Source organism: Ursus arctos, unplaced genomic scaffold (genome assembly GCF_023065955.2).
Source record: "Ursus arctos isolate Adak ecotype North America unplaced genomic scaffold, UrsArc2.0 scaffold_22, whole genome shotgun sequence".
In the NCBI taxonomy this organism is placed as follows: Eukaryota; Metazoa; Chordata; class Mammalia; order Carnivora; family Ursidae; genus Ursus; species Ursus arctos.
The window spans coordinates 12494369-12511463 of record NW_026622897.1 but is presented as its reverse complement, the minus strand read 5'-3'; the positions used below and the strand labels follow the sequence as shown (position 1 = coordinate 12511463).

General features: G+C 49.3%; 1 long non-coding RNA gene across 1 annotated transcript in view; it reads left to right on the top strand.

Annotated features, from left to right (window-relative positions):
* The first annotated feature begins 12001 nt into the window (after window positions 1-12001).
* The window catches only part of LOC123001376 (uncharacterized), a 64394-nt gene continuing 59300 nt past the window's right edge, over window positions 12002-17095 (top strand). The window contains exon 1 of the long non-coding RNA XR_006410199.2: window positions 12002-12172. This is a non-coding gene — a long non-coding RNA (uncharacterized LOC123001376). The remainder of the gene's footprint in view (window positions 12173-17095) is intronic.

Below are 17095 nucleotides of genomic sequence, written 5' to 3'. Positions count from 1 at the left end.
TTCAGCTTTGTGCTTGATGTTGTATATTTTTCATCTGCCTCCCGTGGACCGCGGCTTTTTGCCACACCATGAGGACAATACCCCACAAAACAGACTTATCGCCATTTTGCAGATGGGGAACTGAGGCAGAGAGTCAAGGTCATACCCAGATAGTAAGTGGTGGACTGAGGTGTGAGGCTAGGTGAGGTCAGCACCACCTTGTTCTCGCTTCGACCCTGGCCTGCCTGCTGGCCCAGGTAAGGCACACACAGCTGCGTCAATGTGGGCAGAGCCAGGGACGATGCGGACCTACTCCGCCCTGCCGCCCTTCTGGGAATGCAGGGCAATCCAGACCTGCCCACGCCCTCCACAGCTAGCCCGGCCTGGGTGTCATTCAGAACTCCATCTGCAGCTGGACCTGCTGATATCTTGCCTTGGTGTCATCCCATCACCCCCTCAGCCTCCCTGCGGTGGGCACTGAGCTCAGCTGTTTATAACCAAGGCCCATAGGGCTCTAGACCCAGCCACAAGCCCCCTGTATCATCTATCCACTGCTGCATAACAAATTGCCACATAATTTAGTAGCTTGAAACAATATTTATTTATTTAAAGATTTTATTTATTTATTTGAGAGAGAATGAGAGAGGGAGGGAGAGAGAGAGAGGGAAAGCGCACAGGGAGAGTGTGAGAGAGAAGCAGACTCCTCACTGAGCAGGAAGCCCAATGTGGGACTCAATCCCAGGACCCCAACATCACGACCATTGCTCAAGGCAGATGCTTCACTGACTGAGTCACCCAGGCAGGAGCCCCTTATTTGTTATTTATTGTCTGATGCAGTCTCTGTGGGTCAGGAACTCAGGAGTGTCTTAGCTAGATGGGTTTGGCTCAAGGTCCACCCGGTTGCAGTCAAGATGTCGGCTGGGGAGGCATCATCTGGAAGCTTGACTGTGGCTGGAGGAGCCATTTCCAAGATGGCGCACTCACTCTATAGGACTGCTCGAGTGTCTTCACAACATGACTACCCTCAGAGTGAGTGATCCAAGAGACAGCAAAGGGAAAGCCGCAACGTCTCGTACGGCCTCGTAGTGGAAGTCACGCAGTCGCTCCCACAGCATTGTATTTTGTGGATAGAAGCAAGTCCCTACTCCACACTCAAGTGGAGGGGAGTTAGCGTCATTATTTGAAGGTAGGAGTGTCAGAATGAATGGTGGACATGTTTCAAAATCACTGCACTCTCAACTGCTCTTTTTTACTAGTAAAGATAAGCCACCCAGCTCTTTACCAGATCACAACCAGGACTTCACCCACTGCTCGTTGGGGAACACTCCCCCACCTGTTGCTCCCTGCTTCTTCTGAGGGCTGGGTGGGTCTGCAGCCCCATCCTCTCTATCAACCTGGTCTCCTCTGGCATTCACGGCCCCAACCTGCCTTTCCAGCCCATCTCTACCCACTTTCTTGGATTCTAGCTCCATGTTTTTGCTTCCTTCTTTCCAACGATAATAGCTATGTTTTGTTGACCACCCACTCTGTGTCAGGCACTATATAGATGTTGTCTATAATTCCTAAACAGTTCTGCCAGATGGGGAAAGAGAGGCTCAGGAAAGTTAGGTAACTTGCCCAGGAACACACAGCTGGTCAGTAGGAGATTCAGGATTCAAACCAGGCTGGTCTTTCCTGCCTCCTGCTGGGGGGCCTGCTGGGCATCCTGCCACTGTCCACCTGACAAGCCTTTCCTTCCCCTTCTTTTTGGCCCTTCCCAGCCTTCTGGGCCTGGCTCAAGCATAACCTCCAGGGGGGCTTTCTCTGATGCCTCCAGCTGGCAGTGAGTGATCCAAGAGTCCCTCTGTGTTATTGTCATCTCGTTATTTGTGCACATACCCTATTTTCTCTATTAGCCTATGCGAGGTTTGAAGACATAATTTATCTAATGGTTCCTTTGTCCCCCAAGGTCCCCGGCACATAGTGGGAGCTCAGCAAGAATTTGGGATACAAGTGAATGCAATGGTCCCGCCCAGCCCACCAGCTGGGATTCTGAACTCAGGGTCCCCAGCTGGAGCTGGATGCTGCAAGGCTATCCCACCAGGGAAAAGGTCCGAAACCAGAGCCTCTGTGCCCCTCTGCCCAGTGCCAACATCCCACCCCTCCTTGCTTCAGCGGGCCATCCGGGCTGGCTCCTTCCTGGCCTCAGCCCCATCGGTTCCTGTTATCGCAGCCCCAAATTCTCTGCTCTTTCTTCCCTAAATTGATTCGCAGTGCAGTCAAACCTCTCTCTTTATTGGACTTCTCAGGCCTCTTTAGGTTTGTTTCTGGAATCTTTTGTGCCCCCTCCCCTAGCTCCTCTGAGCCACACGCCTGGGCCCCTGCCCCCCCCACCCTACCCCTCTCCCTAGGGACACTGGACCTGTTGCTGGTCTCCAGCCCGCCTGTTCTCCCTCCTCCCCTCCCTGCTTCCCTCCTGTGGGGCCCCTCCCTGCGCCCATCTCCCTGCTCTTGTCTCCAAGGTTACCCAGTGACTTTGCCCGTCTCTGCTTCCTCTTCCCGCCTCCCATTTCTTAGCTGCTCTTGAAGGGGGGGTGGGGGGTGGAAGCGCCTTGAGAGATGGCGCCTTCTCCCTCCTCCCTGGTTCTTCCACTTGGGGGGGGGGGTCTGTCTCTTTGTCTCCTTCTTTCCTTCCTTTCCTCTGCCTTGCAAGCTTGCCTTTTTCCCTCCTGCTTTGTCACATTCTCTCCTGTTCCTCGTCTCTTTGTCTCTCTCCTTTTTTTCTACTTCTTTGTTTCTCCATCTTTCTTTTTCTCCCTCTCACTTTCTACTGAATTCAGCAAGAATAAAGGATTAAACCTGGCCCCCGTTCTGCAAAGGGGCCCTCACCGGCACCCATCTCTAGGCTTTGGTGCTAGGGGGCTTTGTGAGAGGAAATTTAAGTCAGCCCAAGGTAGGGCAGAGCTCTGTTCAGGGCAGGTCAAGAGGTGCTTAGAGGAGGGGAGTGGGCAAGACCATACAATAGCAGGTGCACACTTTCCAAATATATGCTAGGTGTAAGGACAGGCCAGTGCCCCTCCCACCCGTCTCTGGCTGGGACATGCCTGGCAGAAACAGAGGTTAAGGCTGAGGGAAGGACCCCGGCTCCCCTGTGTTTGAGCAAATGCTGTCACTTGGCAGAGGTTTGCCGCAGGCTGCCTGTGCCTGTGATCTACTGGTTGCTCCATTTTCATCACTCTAGGCCATGCATGCGACGAGCCTAGCACAGAGCCTGGCACACAGCAGGTGCTCAGTTAGCGTGTGTCTCCTTTCTGAGGAAGGGCTTGCCCACAGCCTCTGACCTCCTGGTCCCAAGGGCATTATGTAACATTCTAGGAGAAATGAAACTTTCCCAAGAACCTTTTGGGGGACTTTTCCAGAAAAATTAAAAGAAGAATTTTTTTTTCTTTGGGAAATGTCCATTTCCCTCTGTTGAAAATTTCCCATTTTTCTCTCAGACTTTGATATCTGCACCAAAACACAGTAAATGGCTTCTGTATTTCAACATGATCATTATATCTTAATGCATTTTATGTTCCTAAACTAACAGTGATAAGGGACCCTAAAAACAAGACCTTGCATAAATTTGGCCTCCCTCATGTTTTCTCCTTGGCCTCAGCATTTCTGGATTCCTCCCCCACCCCCTCCCTGCATATGTCTCCAGACTAGTGCCCTGGGAGATCAGGCTGAGATGACAGGTGCTAGGCGCTGCTACATACAGAAGCAAGGCGAAGGCTGCCAGCTCAGCCAGGCTCAGCCAGGCCCACCCATCCAGACCTGGCCAGACCCTGTCCAGCACGGTCAGCTCTAACCAGGCCCAGTCAGATCCCATCAGACCCAGCTGGGCTGCACGGAGGCTTCAGTTCTTGGTGGGTCCTTCCTGGTCCCACAGAGGGGCCCTTTCTGGCTTCTGTCCCAGATTCCCAGGATAAACAAAGGAATCCTAGTTCAGGCCATTCTCTCTTCTCCCACAAGTATTTGGAAACACCTAGTTTCAGGTGCCAGTTCTAGGCTATCCTCCAACTCCTGGAATGCGTCCTGTCTTCTTTGTTGACCTATTACCACTGTCTTTTCAAAAATGGGTGTATAACTCACTTCCTTCTGGAAGCCTTCCCTGATTAACTCCATTCATTCATTGAACATGTATTTATGGAATGTCTGCCACATGCCAGGCACTACAATAGACCCTAGGAATATATTTGTGAACAACACAGGTGAGGTTCATGCCCCCATGAAGCTGACATGGGAGAGACAGACAGTAAAAAGGACAGGTGACTAACAGGGGATGCTACCCTGGCTGGAGGGGCAGGGAAGGCCCAGTCCGTTCTCCAAGGGGAAAAATCCTATCTTGAGAGGGACATTCTAGTTCATCTCTCCACTCACTAGTGGTGTGACCTTGGGCAAGTCACCTATCTCTGAGCTCATTTTCTTCATTCATGAAAGAAAAGAGTTTGGAAAAAGGTCTCTTTTTGCTCTAGAATTATTGTGTCTTTACTGCAAAGAAAATTTGCTTTCAGATAAATTCATAAACATATTACATTATTTCTTGAGTCTTACGCGGCCATTGCAGAAAACCGTAAAATTCCAATTAAGCATAAAGCAAAAAAAAAAAAAAAAAAAAAAAAAAAAAAAAAAAAAAGTAATAAACACAACAAAATAAATACGCAAACAAACTGACAAAAACGTCCTAGCCACAATCCCTTCTCTCAGCGGTAATGGCTCCCGGGACTTGGGGAATGTAGGCTCAGGCTAAAGCTGGCAGTGAACCTCTGCCCAGGTCTGGGACCTGCACTGTTGTCTCCACTCACTCCTCCCCTGTCCCTGCCCGCGTGGTGCCAGTGCTGAACCAGGCATGCAGAGGCTGGGGGCAACCTCTCCAAGGGCAGAGGGCCCCTCTATGGCTGCTTGGACTGATCTGCAGTCACGGCCGTGTCCACTGATTAGAGGCCACCCTTCCAGGGTGCACAGAGGTGGATCCCTCCAGGCGCAGGCTGAGCAGAACATGCTGACTGCGTCTCCCCTGGGGGCTGCGTTGGACTCTGCCTGGGTTCGCCCCATCGTGCAGGTGGGGATGCAATGCAGCGTGTGGCCAAAAGATGGCAGCACTGCACTGCCTCAGTCCAGCGCTGCAGCAGGGTAGCAGGAAGAGCCCATCACTGGTGTGCCCAGGTCTGGGAAGGGTCCTTTGCCCTCCAAGCCTCTGGGTGGGGACTACCACTTTGGCTGGGCCGCACAGAAGGTGTGGTTCACGTGGCCTCCACGCAGAGCGACAGAAGGATCATTGCGTTCTGGAGGCTGTGACCCTGGCCTCCATTCCTGAATTGCTCCCCACACCTCCAGTGTTGCGGCTGTTTAGGTGGAGAACAGCCTGGGGTGGGATCTCAAGACCCTGGATAACTGTAGCCTGCCCCCCCCCTCCCCCGTGCCTCCACCTTCACAGCTTCTCTTCACTTGTAAATACCAGGGCTGGGAGGGGACAGGAGAGAGAGGAGGGCCAGGATGGCTAAGATGTCAATTCCAGTCTCACTGTCTGGCCTCCAAGCCCAGTTTCACCATTTGCTTGCTCGATTACCTTTGGCAAGTAATTAACCTCTCTGCGTTTTCTTATCTCTAAAAGGGGAACAATAAAAATAATGTTAGGTTTTATTATTACTAGCTATTCTAATCACAGCTCCGAAAGACCTCCCCTCCCCAGTATATTAGGCCAATTCAGAAGCATTTCTCAGTGGTCTTATTTCCTAATAGGCCCTGCACTTATCCCTATCTCCTCCTCAGGACCCCTCACCTCTCTATATTTCCTGTCAATAATAGCCCATCAATACCTGCCAATTACTGGGGATAGACACCATGCCAGGCATTATGTATACATTTCAATTGATCCTTGTAAGAAGACTTTGAGGTACCATCTCACACAAGGGGGAAAACTGGGTCTCAGAAAGATGAAGTAACACACCCAAGGTCACACAGCAGAGCCAGTATCCCAGCCCAGGTGTCCCAGTTCTGGACTGTCTTTCTTCAGACCCTTCAGCCCCACTCTCCCAAGCTGGGCTGTTTTCTCCTGTTCAGACACTGGTCAGGTTCCAGAGCCCCTTTCTCTGGGGTTCTGGCCTTGCTCCAAACCCTGGGTATTGTTGGTACATCTGCTGCGCTCCTGAGTGCATGGGTGAAGGGGGTTGTGGAGGGCAGGACTGAGCCTCAGACTGCCCTTGGGTGGCTGTCCTCTACACAGGGCAGGCGGGGGACGGAATAATTCCTAGAGGCTAGCGCCCAACCCTGCCTGGTGCCCCCCGCTACTGCTGACTTGTTAGGCCAAGGAAGCTGACACCCTAACAGCGCTTGTCAGACTCCAATGAGTTGATGATGTGGAAACTGGTTATTAAGTGTAATAACAGTGGTTTGGTTTTTCCGCGGTTCTGCCTGTAAGTGCCTAAGTGACAGCTGGCTTGTGCCACGGTGCTGCATTCTAAATGGGGCACTGGGGAGGGAATGGGGGGCCCTTTTCAAGCTCTGGACGGAGCGAGGTCAGGAGGTGCTGCCTGCGTGTACCTCTTCTGTGGGCCAGGCCTTCCAGCCTAGGTGGGAGGATGGACCCTGACTTCTGGGCCAGGGCATGGCTGGATGGAATGTGTGGCTTCAGGACATCAAACCATGTAGTGATGTGTCTCCAAACCTACTGGGTCCTTATGAACAGGGTGTTCCTTCTTGATCTGATCCCTGGGTCAACAGTTTCACACTCGGATTGGAAATCCAGAGGCCTGGGGTCTAAGCCCTGTTTGTGACCTCAGGAACATGGCTTAACTCTTTGAGTTGCCCCATCTCCATAATGAAGGGTTTGAACAGAGGTCATTTATTCATTTAACTACAAGTGTCACACATGGACAATGGATAGAAGCTTACTGTTAGATATATTTCGTTTGGCCCACACAGTGCTTTAAATTTAAATGCCAACATTTAAAATTCTAGACTTTCCACAGAGATCCACATTTCTGACTTCTTCAAAAATTGGAAGAATTGGTAACTGGGCCTGCATGCCCACATGGCAACAGTTGGCTGCAATGGTACCCCCCCGGAGACAGAATTATATTCTCCCGTTTACCACACATGGTGCCCACCACTCTGAAGCCCAGTGCCAAGGGCTGTTTGCCTTGCTACACCTGACCCACCTTATGCGTGTGCATTCAGTGGCTGACCCGCATCAGAATTCACGGGGCCCATTTCGTGTGTGGCATCACGCTTTTCACTCCAGAAATTATGATGATAAACCAAAGAGCTTAGAATAGGGAACTGAGACCTGTAGCAGTCTTAATATAAATCTTAAAGAAACAGAAGTTATCCCCCTCATCTTTTTCTGCTTACAATCCTCAGATTCTGTAATACCATGTTTCTCTGACTCTCTCTCCCTCAACTAGTGTAATGAAACATTTCACTCAGAATAACCTCCATGTCCATGCTCAGGTCTGGAAGGGAGATTGTCCTCTTCTCCCTGTCCCCATCACACCTCACCTTGACCCTTCGAATAACGTAGCCCCCCCAACCCTAAGTGTGTCATAATCTAGCCATGTATTCTCTGCCTTAGTTTCCTTATGTGCAAAATAGGCCATTGGGTTGTAGAAAATTTTTGAGTTTTGTGTTTGAGTGTTTCAGGCAACCTAGTCAATAAGTGACCTTGGACAAGTCACTTTACCTCTCTGAGTCTCCTCCTCTGCAAAATGGGGATAGATACCAGCATTCTTATATAAGAAAGTGTGTTCTGGAAACTGGAATGTACTATTCAAATTCACAATTAGTGTTATTAATTTTGTAAGTATAAACAGCACGAGATATCTCCCCCCGCCCTGTATCAAGGAGACGGCAGGGAATAATGGGAAGAGCTATGCATGGTGGTACTTTGGAAGGGAAACTGTTCCAGTCCACAAGGGATTCTTGTATTGCAGTTATTAATATAGTCTCACCAAATGGTCTTGGCTAGAAGCCCGAAGGGGTAGCAGCTGCTGAGACTTGGGAGCTCTCCACCATTGTGGCTCCTGTCTAACTTCTGCTCAAGATGACATCCATCTTTCCCTCTTCTCCAGGCCGGCTTTGCTCTGTCCTGTAGGTCTTGTCCCAGTGGCCCTTCTAACCCAGCTCTGTCTGTACCCCACACTACCCTTACTTTCTGGGCACAGATGTCAAGGGCCATCGAGTGCCCATCTCAGAGAGGTTTTAGTGATGACCCAATTTTTCATTCAATGGACAGATTATTTTTGGAGCCCCTACCATGTGCCAGGTACACGTGGCATAGAAAGAACAGGTACTGTTCTGGAAATTCGTGTTAAAGTGATGAAAAGACACGTGAAGTCTTTAGTTTGTGGAGCTTATACTAGGAGGAGACAGATAATCCACAAGCAGACATGTGAGTGCAAATTCAGAGATAATTTCGATAGTGGTAATTCTCAAAGATAAAAAAAGCAGGGAAAATATGGTGGCTGGGAGTGGGTGGTCAGGAGACCTCTTGGAGGAGAATGCAAGGTGGAATGAAGCCTTCATGGGAAAACTGAAGGGGTTGCATTCCAGGCAGAGGGAATGATCTTGCCTTGGCCAGACTCCTTACTGAACTGATAAAGAACAGAGAGGGCAAGTGTCTTGCGTAAGGTAGCACAGCCATCCGGCAGCAGCAGAGGACGACTAAAATCCTGTTCCTCTGATTCCCAGGCCAGTGCTCTGCCATTGTACCCCTTATTTTTTATTTTTGTATGAAATGTCAACTTCTCATGGGCAAGACTGAGCCATCTCTGAACTCCTCACCTCTCCATCATTTTTTGCACCCCAGCCCGGGTCCTCCTGTGCACTGCTCTGCACCCAGGGCGGCTGCGCTCCTGCTCCAACTGTGCCCTCTGGAGGGACAAGGGACAAGGCAAGAGCAGAGGGAAAGCAGTGGCCAAGTGGCTCCTGCCATTAATTGCTCAGCACAATAAACCCAGTGGAATCCTAGCCTTATAATGGCCTCGTTTAATTAACGCTAAATGACTGTGGGACCCGTATGGATTTATACATTAGATCCACATTAACACCAAATCGTTTGATCACGAATAACTGTTAAAATAATGAACACAGGCGCTTTACAACTAGATGAGAAGGATGTGACCCAGCCTCCTGGGTGGGGAAGAGGGCAAAGCGCTCTTCTCCAAGTTCTGCCTCCTGGCCTCCTTTCCCTCCCTCTTTCTCTCTAGGTTGGCATTTCCAAAAGGTATTTATTGAGCTGTCCACGCGCCGGGCATTGTGCTCATTGTGCTAACCTTCCCTCCTGGAGCTTACAACCTATATGAGGTGTGCTCTTGACAACGAAGCACATTGTAAGAAAAATACATTTATGAAGCATCTGGTAAGTTCTGCGCCTTTACAAATATCTTATTTAATGCTCTCAACATCGGGAGGTAGGTACCATGATCACTTCTCACTTGGCAGATGAAAAAATTGTGCTTGTGAAGGATGAGTGAGCGCCTCGCCCGAGGTCACCCACCTAGTTGAGGCAGGATAATTGAAAATCAAACACAGATGTAGCCTCCCAAAGCCTGTGGTAATTCCTTTGCATGGGCCTGCTTCCTAAGACCACAGTCTAGATGTAGTAGTGGTCCTCAACCTTGGCTGTGCTCCAGGCTTTTGTGATTGGAGCTTTCAGGGAGGGCTCCATGGAGGAGGGGGGCTTTGAAGGGTACCTGTAGGTGTGAGTTGGGGGTGAAGAGTTGGTGGGTAGAATTCTTGGATAGGGAGGGAAGAGGCATCCCTGTCTGTCCCTCTTGCCTTTTGTGCTCACACATCGCCTCCACAGAGTGTCCAAGTTCTCCTTTCAAATAACTTCACTGAATCCAGAATTAGGTTATTTGATTTGCTCATTTGGCGGGGGGGGGGGTGGGGGGTGGGGGGTGGGGGGTGGGGGGGGAAGAGTCGAGCATGGGGTGTGTCCTGTCCCATGGCCTCAGGAGGCACTGTCTTTATTCCCCATTGTTCACGTCATCACTCATGCCTCCCCTGGGCTTAACCAAGGAGAGAAGACAGGAGCGGTCCCATGAGCAGATGGGGGATGATGAGCTTAGCAGGAAACAGACTGCACAGGACCACTCCCTGGGCGCGTCCACGGGAGAGGAATGTAGCAATGCCCAGCTCATTCTCTTCTGCCAGGACCTCCAGTCTCTAGAAATCTTACCTTCACCTTCCACGATATTCCCTGAGTGGGTCCGCCCCGGGCAGGGGCTGTTAGGAATGTTGGAGAGAGGGTCTGACTGTGGTCCCGAGGAGCTCCTGAGGCAAATTGGAAATGCCACCCGGTTGGTGAAGGCAGAGCAGAGACAGCTGCCCTGCACCCTGCCCCAAGCCTGCGAAATGAGGTCATGTCCCGGAGGACACACAGGTTGGCTCCCTGGGTTTCAAGCTCCAGTAGATGCTCGATACTAAGTCAAGTTCAGTCACACTTACATCCCTTGGCGCAAGCATTCCCTCCTGTTTCCGCTCTGCTAGGCCAGCCCTTGTCCTTTAAGACCCACCCCAGTCACCTCCCCTGAGAAGCCAGCCATGCTTCACTGTGGAGAATTAACCACTTCTGCTCTGTGTTTCCTGGCACTTTGCCCAAACAGCACAAATCGCGCTGTATTACATTTGTACGTAACTGCCTTCTGGGTAGCTGCACATAGCTGCCCTCCCAGAAGACACGAGGGTTGAAGTGGGACTGCATTCTCTTTCACCAGAGTCCTGGACGTGCCAGCTCAGGCTGAGCTCAGCCATCTCCATTTTGGGTGGAAAGTTGCCGGGAAAGAGGGGGAGTAAAGAAAAGAAATACAGGACTAGGGAAATTTCCCAGGGAATCATGCACTACTGGGCCTGTGCGAGCGTGCGTAGCTTGCGAGCGTGCGTAGCTTGCGAGCGTGCGTAGCTTGCGAGCGTGCGTAGCTTGCGAGCGTGCGTAGCTTGCGAGCGTGCGTAGCTTGCGAGCGTGCCGTGGTTTCAGAAAGCCCTGCGGGCAGGTCCTGGGGGTCTCCAAGAGGCCCGGCGTTGACGTTCCTGTGACATTCCTGTGGGGCTTTGTCCCCTGAGCTGAGCTGCCAAACCCAGCTGCCTGCAGCAGGTTCCAGAGGGCCCGCGAGCACCAGGCCAGTCAGCGGGCTGGAGATGATCCGTCTAACCGTCCACAGCGCAGACAAATGGGCACAATATTTGGGGTTCCTCTTCACTTAGCCAGAACATAAATCAGTTCTCTGTAGGGAGTTCAGAACACTCTTTTGGAATTGGGTTCTGGAAATGGAGATGAGCCCAGGGGGCGCCCAAGGACTGACTACCTCCGAGGGGGCTCTGCCCGAGCGGCCCTGAGAGTGATGCGGCCGCATCTCAGCACAGTGCCACTGTCCCAGGTCAGGTCTGCTTACTTTATTTGAAACTGGCTGAACATTTCAGACTTGATTCCCTAGGGAATAGGAACCGTTATGTATGATAAGACTGGATTGTGGAGGGTCTAGAAGGCCTGGGTAAAGAATTTGGCTTTAGTTGCTTAAGGCAAATACCTGGTATGTGTATCAAGGCTGCCCTCTTTCTCACCCATGGCAAGGATCGGTAACTGATCATAGCACGTTTTCCAATGAATCTGAACTTGTCCTCAGTATCTTTCTCAACCCACTGGTCAAGATAGCTGTGACAACTGATTGGAGCTGGTACTCAAAGGAAATCGATTTGCCATCCCTGGGTCCAGTCTCCTCGCTGCACACATAAAAAAGAAAAAACTGAGGCTAAGGGAGATGATGTGACCTGCCCAGGGCCATCCTTACTTGGTAGGCAGAAGGGACAATGGTCAGTCTTTGTGCGGGGGAGGGACATGATGAAAGCAGGAAGAAGTAACCCAGCGCCATGGAGCAGGGACTAATGTGAGCCAAGATAGGTGCCTGGAATGCAGAATTTAAAGAATCACCCTCTCAGCTGTCAACTCCATGCTTGCAAACCCTGAGAATGATGCCTTCTCAAATTTTGCCCCCAGGTGCTCGCTGGCCTCACCTTCGTCCCTGCCCTGGCTGGAATACTAGTTAGCAGCTAACTTTTGCCATGTCCAGTCATCAAGTGGAGCTGTGACAGCAGGAACGCAGGAAACTGATCGAAACTGGCAGATATTGTAAAGGAAGAACCAGCAGGACTTGGTGGCAGACTGGTCACGAAGGTAAGAGAAAGGGACATATTTGTGCGACAGAGTGTGTCCGTGAGGATGGTGGAGCCCTGACTGGAGCAGGGAGCAGGGTTAGAGCTTAGCAGTTGGCTTGTGATTTTGCCTTTCTGGTTGCTGGTGTTCCGTAGTGGCCTGCTCTTCTATTTTTCAGAAAAAAAAATTTTTTTTCAGTGTAACACAGAAAAAATGTACATATTGTATGTAGTGAATTCTCGAAAAGTCAACCAAGCCACCTCATAATTACTATCCAGGTCAAGAAACAAAACATCACTGGCACCCCAGAAATCCCTGTTGTGCCCCTGCTAGCCTCCACTCCTACCTCCGAGGGCAACCACTGTCGTGACTTCTAACACCACAAATTAGTTGTGCTTGGTTTTGGGCTTTACATAAAATGCAGTCTCGCGTCTGTACTCTTCTGTGTCTGGCTTCTGTCACTCAGTCTTACGTTTGTGAGCTTCATCCATGTTGTGAGTAATTGTAGATTATTTTGTTCTCCCTGCTATATAATATTCTATGTTGTACCATGATTTATTTACCTATTTGCCTGTTGATAGGCATTTGTGCAGTTTCCCATTTCGAGCTATTATGAACAGTGTTGCTAGGTTCACTCGTGTGCATGTCTTTTGGTGACAGTATGTGTGCATTTCTGTTGAGTGTGCTATGTACGAGTGCAGCTGCTGGGTCACGGGGCGTGTGCATAGATACCAGGCTGGCCAACTCCTGATTGTCACCAGGAGTGTGTTAGATTAGGACCTTGAAGAAGCAGAAGCCAAGATGGGGTTAGAGGTGCAACAGCTTTATTGGGGGAACCCTAATAAAGCAGGAGCAGGCAGAGACAGGCTTCAGACCTCAATCTCTGTGTGACTTTGTGAAGGAAGAGGGGGAAGGATGAGGGATTGGGCAGGAAGAATCTGAGACCCAGCACAGGTCTGAGGAGGCAATGGCCAGGCTGAGGTAGAGTCTCCAGCCAGAGTTACCATTAGGAGAAGGCGACACCAGTACTGGCTGTGCTTAGTCATTGACTGGGAACAGCTGGGGAAGCGTGGCGTCGGCACTAATGTGGTTTTGGAGCTGGAGGAATGGCAGCTGCGTTCCCCGCCATGCGTGTTCACGGCCACCACCTGAGAATTATGAACTTGGGGTGATTGGCAGAAGTACAGCGAAGCGCTTGAGAACCTGGGTTTTAGAATCAACCCGGCCAGGCTCAAGCCCCAGCTCAGTCATTTGCTAGCTGTGTGATCTCCCATAGGCTGGCTAACCCTCTGAGCCTTAGTCTGCAAGTCAGTAAAATGGAAGTGATAACAACTAACACTTAGAGTTGTTGTAAGGATTAAATGAGATAATTCAATGAAAGCACTCAATAGACAGTAGTCACTCGATAAATAGTAGGAGTGCGTTGTTCATGCCACGTGTTTATTGAGCACCTGATATGCCAGGCACTGTTTGAGCCTTGGGGGGATGCAGCAATGAGCAGAACTGAGTGTATATTCTAGGAGAGAGACATAGCTAATAGAAATATGAAGTTTGTCAAACCTCGAGGTGTAACCGTGGAGGAGAAAAATCAAGAAAAAGCAGAGGGGACTCTATCCTGTGTTACCAGAGTGGTCAAGGAAGTATCCCCTAAAAGATGAAATTTAACAGAGATTTCATAAAAATGAGGGGCTTAGCCATTCTAGTGAAAGGGGTAAGCACACTCCAGGCAAAAGGAACAAATGCCAAGGCCCTGGGGTCTAAGTGTGCTCGGCCTGTTAGAGGCACAGCGTGGAGGCTGCTGGGTGACAGCAGAGAGAGGGAGCAGAGGGTGGTCGGAGTTGCGGTCGGAGAAGTAGCTGGACCGGGAAATGCAGTGCCCTGTGAGCTTCACTCTGAGCAAGATAAGAAATCAGTATAGGTTACGCAGGGTTCCCATTTTCTCCATGGGCTTGCCAACACTTGCTATTACCTAACTTAATTTTTTGTGGAACAGTGTGGACATAAAGTAGAATTTCCTCGTTTTAATTTGGATTTCTCATATTATGAGAAATGCGGCTGAATAGGTCTTTATAAACATTTTATTCATTTGGGTTTCTGCTTCTATGGATCATCTATTCACTTCCTTTGCCTGTTTTTCTATAGGATTTTGTTTTATTGATTTGCAGTTTGGGGGCATGTTATAGATAGCAATCTTGAATGATTTTAGACTTTAAAATATTTTCTTTTCTTTTCTTTTTTTTTTTTTTTAAAGATTTTATTTATTTATTTGACAGAGACAGCCAGCGAGAGAGGGAACACAAGCAGGGGGAGTGGGAGAGGAAGAAGCAGACTCCTAGGGGAGGAGCCTGATGTGGGGCTCGATCCCAGAACACTGGGGTCACGCCCTGAGCTGAAGGCAGACGCTTAACGACTGCACCACCCAGGCGCCCCTTAAAATATTTTCTATCAGTTGTCACTTGTTTGTTAATTTTGTCCACAGCACTTTTAGTCCGTTGAATAGTGTCTTTCAAGAATTCTTGTCTATTAGGAACCTCAGAATGTGACCGTGTTTGGAAATAAGGTCTCTGCAGACATAATTAGTTAAACACCTCAGGATGAAATAATCTTGGATTTTGTCTGAGCTATAGATCCGGTGACTGGAGAGGACATAACAAAGGCCATTTAAAGATAGAAGAAGAGATTGGGCTTATGCTGCCATAAGCCAAGGAATGCCTAGAGCCTTCAAGAGCTGGAAGAGGCCAGGGAGAATTCCTTCCTAGAACCTTCAGAGGGAGCATGGTGCTGCTGACACCTTGACTTCAGGCTTCCAGCCTCCAGAACGGCAACAGAATAAATTCCCCGGTTTGTGGAATTACATCATGACAGCCCCAGGAAAGTCGTCCAGATTTTGGCGCAGGGTAGTGGTATGCTGCTGTAACAAATACCCGAAACTGTGGAAATGGCTTTTGAATTGAGTCATGGACAGAGGCTGGAAGAATTTTGAAGCTTATTATAGAGAAAGCCTACACTGCCTTGAGAAGGTCGTTGACAGAAATACGGATGTGAAAGGCGATTCTAGGGAGCGCTGCCACGGAAGTGAGCAGTACAGTTGAGAAAGCGTCTATCATGAACAGAATGCACTAGAAACATGGTACCGCTAGTGAGGCCTCAGGAGGAAATGAGGAACATGTTCCTGGAAACGGGAGCAAAGGCAGTTTTTATTAAAAAGTGGCAGAGAACTTGGCTGATTTATGCTCTACTGTTAGAGGAAATGCAGACCTTGACTAGGATATTTAGCTGGGGAGATTTCTTTTTTATTTTTATTTTTTATTTTTTTATAATAATTTTTTATTATGTTATGTTAGTCAACATACAGTACATCCCTAGTTTTTGACGTAATGCTCCATGATTCATTACTTGTGGGGGAGATTTCTAAGCAAAGTGTGGAAGCTGTGGCCCGTTTTCCCTTTACTGCTCATAGTGAAGTCCAAGAGGAAAGAGAGCGCTTGAGGAAGACATTGTCAAACATAAAGGGGCCAGCGCTAGATGGTTTGGAGGGTTCTTGGCTTATCTAGATTGCTACAGTTAGGAAATTCGCTGGTGAGAAAGTGTGCTCCGGAGAAAGCACCCAGAGTGTGGCTGGACAGCATCACTTTGCTGAGGAAATTAGGTATGTGACAAATGGATCCAGCTGACCGTCTGAGCAGAAGCCAGGGATAGAGGTGGGGTCATCCAAAGAGCATCTTTGGGTAACATTCATGTCTAATTGCAGAGATCTCCATGACACACAGGAGACTCACAAGGTTTGTGAGAATGTTACACCAGCAGAAACACGGCCAGTTTGGACCAAAAGGGACAGAGACCGGACAAAATGAAGGAAGCCTGGCAGACTTCTGGGATTCTGCAGGGAGGAAGCTAGCTGATAGAGATACGCAGCTACAAATGTGTGCTACCCGTAAGGAAACAGGTGAACGGCTCTGGACCTGTAGATGCAGCAGCAGAGGCCAGAAAGGAGGGGCTGCCACCATAGGCCCAGGGGACATTGCACGAAGCCACAGAGGGTCATTCTCAGGCCTTGAAATGCATAGGAATTTTTGGTTTCTGACTTGCTTGGTAATGGTGGCTCTTTTAGTCCTTTAAATCTCTCCCTTTTGGAATGGGAATGTCTGCTCTGTGCCTGTCCCATCACTGTATTTGGAAGAAGATAACATATTTTCTAGTTTCACACATCCATAGATAGAGAGGAATTTTGCCCCAGAATAGATTATACCCAGAGTCTCACCTATACCTGTTTTATAGATTTAAATGATTGGGTTTGGGACTTTTGAGTTAATTATATTTAGTTAAGATTTTAGGCTTAGAATTGTTGCTGGACTGAGTTAAGACTTCTGTGAATGTTGGAATGTTAGATGTATTTGTATGTGCACAGGATGTGTACTTCAGGGAAGCCAGAGGGCAGACTGCGATGGGTTGAGTATGTTCCCCGAGAAGATCTGTTGAAGTCCTAACCCTTGGGACCTGTGAATGGGACCTGATTTGGAAATAGGGTCCTTGCAGATGTAATCAAGTTAAAAATGGGAGTCTTCAGAGTGGACTGTAATCCAATATGACTGGTGTTCTTTTAAGAAGAGGAAGGCAGAGACACGTGGGGAGAAGATGGTCATATGAAGATAGAAGCAGAGATTGGAGTGATACACTTACAAGCCAAGTTAGGCTAAGGGTTGTTGGCCAACACCAGAAGCCAGAAGAAGCAAAGGAGGATTCTGCCTTACAGGTGCCAGAGAGAGAGTGCCCTGCTGACACCCCGACTTCACGCCTGTAGCTTCCAGAGGGTTCAGAGGGAGCGTGCCTTCCGACATCTTGACTCCAGACTTGTAGCCCCTAGAACTCTGAGACAGTAAATTTCTGTTGTTTTAAGTTACCCAGTTGAACTAAGACAGCATCCTTTGAATTAATAGAAATCTT